This window comes from Trichosurus vulpecula, chromosome 1, assembly GCF_011100635.1.
Source record: "Trichosurus vulpecula isolate mTriVul1 chromosome 1, mTriVul1.pri, whole genome shotgun sequence".
Lineage (NCBI taxonomy): Eukaryota > Metazoa > Chordata > Mammalia > Diprotodontia > Phalangeridae > Trichosurus > Trichosurus vulpecula.
In genome coordinates, this window is record NC_050573.1 from 298,052,177 (window position 1) to 298,055,349 (window position 3,173).

Consider the following 3,173-nt stretch of genomic DNA (forward strand, 5'->3'; position numbering starts at 1 on the left):
CAAAAGGAATGCTAAGAGATGCAAAAACCTTGCAGAATGCATTGACAGAACAACTAAAGCAAAGGATTCAGTAACAACTTATAACTACTATTACAATCTCTCAAAAGGGTTCACATCCTCATCCGACACTAGCCAGCTCTGAGACCATGAATGAGTCACCTAATCTTCTAAGCCTATTTCCTCACATGTAAAATGAATATGGTAATAGATCCAACACCTAGTTCTTGTGAAGATAAAATAAGATAATGGATATAAAACACCTTGAAAACCTGAAGGTGCTATAAAAATACCAGCTGTTATTATTTTAAATTGGAAAGCTTGAGTGGTTATTTAATCTTTCACCTTTGTCAGCTGGACTTGGACAGTGCTCATAATATATTCTAAATTTTCTTCTTCCCAAATGTTATGGTAGTTAGCCTTACTGGGTTATAAATTCACAATTTGGGTGTTAGAGTGAATCACCCAAAGCAGTCAACTAAGAGATTACTGTCTCTTTTGATGTAGTAAATAATGAAAGAAACATAGGAAACCTATGATACCCATCCAGAATTATTTCTAAATTAAAGGCATGCAAACATTTTCCACGAAGCACTTGCTCCTTTTTAATTTTTGTTGTTCAGTCATTTCAGTTGTGTCTGACTCTTTGTGACTGCATTTGGGGTTTTCTTTTTTCTTTCTTTTTTTGTAGTTTGAGGGTTTATTTAATACAAATAAAAATATGCAAAGCTTTTTACTCATTTTCTTCACTCCTCAGTCTAGCATTTGGCTTGGTGGTCTTGATGGCTAGCTGAGCTGTTCTCTCAACAATAACTTTCCCATTCTTAGAGGAAACATTGGGAGCCATCTCACAACAGTAAGATTTGTTGCACCTCAGGTCACTTCGAGCTCTTTGACAGTGCACCAAAAATTTCCTAAATCCACTTATAGCGTGTGTTTTATCTTCTTATTGCTTCCATAATCAATATTGAGCATTAAGATCTGGCCCTTGAATGATCTTTGAACCCTGCTGTCTATGCCTCTTGATTTATGCCAATTTCTCTTGATCTTGACATATCTGTTGGACTGGTGCTGGATGAACTTCTTGGTCCTCTTGATGATTTTAGGCTTCATGAGGGGTCTGAAGGCAGGCATGGCACTGGTAAACAGAGAGCGGCCCCTCCACAGGAAGCACCGACAGAAAGAGAGAGAGAAGGAAAGCATTTGGGGTGTTCTTGACCAAGATAGTGGAGTAGGTTGTAATTTCCTTCTGCAGAGTATTTTACAGATGAGGAAATTGAGGCACGTGGGATTAAGCCCAGAGTCACACGGCTAGTAAGTGTCCGAAACTGCCAACCCCAGGTCTCTTTCCACTGAGCCACCTAACTGCCCTTCATTTTTAATAGCTCTGATTGTATTCCAAATTGAGAGATAAGAGAGAGGGAAAGGGGGGTAGGGAGACAGAGAGAAAGGGAAAGAGACAGAGAGACTAAGAGACAAAGAAAGACAGAAAGAATAGAAGGTCAAGTTGCCAGGTGCTGGAACTCAGTTTCAGATCTTAAAAAAAATACAAGGATTTCGCGTAACCTGGGCGCTCTTAATCCAAAACACTGGTTTCTTTTGTAAATGCCTTTTGGGGGAGAGGGGGAATATCTATTTCTCCTACTTTGACCTTTTTGTAGAGGTTCAGTTCTAAATCTCCAACTACTTACAGTATGGTATAGTAGATAGAGCACTGGAATGGGAGTCAGAAAGACTCGGGTTCAAGTCCCGCCTGAGATGCTACCTGTGTGATCCAAGTCAAATAATTTAATATCTCTGAGCCGAAGTTTCTTCATCTGTAAAATGGATCTGGGGTTGGGTTATATGGCATTTGAGGTCCCTCCCAGTTCTAGATAAATAATCCTATGATTAGGGTGCTTGTGAGGCCCTTTTTACATAAGATTCTATAACTCTATGATGTCTCTAATTTAATTTTCATGTTGCTGCCAAGCTAATCTTCTCCATACACAGGCTTGGATGTATCATTCCTCTGCTAAAAAAATCCTCAGTAATCCAGCAAGTTGATATGTATTTTCCATGCATTTAAAATACCCCACAATTTGACACCTCCTATCTTTCTAGCCATCTCATAATTTTCCTCTTTGTTTACTCTAATCTCCAGTCAAACTGTTTTCTTCCTTTCCCCAAATATGCCCCACATTTTCCTGTCTCTGGACCTTTGCTTTAGCTGTGCCCTACTCCAGAAATGCCCCTTCTCCTCTTTACCTGTTGAATTGCTATTCTTTTTGTAAAGCCCAACTAAAAAAGCTCTCTTAATTTCAGTGCCTTCCCTCTGTTAATAATTTACTAATTAATAATTAGTAAAAATTAATAAATTATTATTAAATTATTGTTTTAAAATAAATTAATAATAAAATAAATAATAATTAATAATATACATCCTGTATATGGTGTGCTTTCTATATATTTGTTAGCATGTTGTCTCCTCCATTGTATTGTAAGCTCAAGGACAGAGACTGTCTTTTGCTTCCCTTTGTATCACCAGCGCTTAGCACAGTGCATGGCACACAGTAGGTGCTTCACAAATGTTTATTGATTAACTTACTTTATGCAAGAAGTCTTCCATGATTCCTCCTAATTAATGATGGCTTCTCCACAGACATCACATAGGTTACATGTACATTTCCCATAGTGTGTATTTATATGTTATTTTGTATTATAGTTACATATTGAATGGGATGGATAATTTTGAAGACTTCACAGGGTATGTCTAAGGTAGTAGGAGAGGTTTTGGGATTTGGCCTTGTGACTCTGGAAGGTCAGCCTGGAGCTGTGGGCATGCCCTTCCCCCCCCCCCTCTCTCAGGTGTTAGAAGAGCTATTTGTGAGCTATTTGTTCTCTGCTCCACGAAGGTCTCTCCTCCCCCCCACCCCATTTCTTCTCCTAGACTTTCAGATACCACCCTGGCAGTTGAGTTCTGAGAGGGAAAAATCCGAATGGACCGGATCAACCTTGGTCCTCTGTGTAGTTTTCACACCTAGACGGTAAGCCCACCTCCCAACCAATGGTGAGAAAGGATAGAGGTGGGTGGGAATCTTTTTATTAAAGACTATAAATTAAGGCAGGTTCCCTTTTACCTTGCCTCCTCCATTATGGAGGTGTGCCCAAATCTTGCAAGGTTTGTAAAATAAATT

General features: G+C 39.1%; 1 pseudogene; it reads right to left on the reverse strand.

Annotated features, from left to right (window-relative positions):
• Positions 1-730: 730 nt before the first annotated feature.
• On the reverse strand, positions 731-1,131 carry LOC118834640 (annotated as a pseudogene).
• Between the last annotated feature and the right edge of the window lie 2,042 nt (positions 1,132-3,173).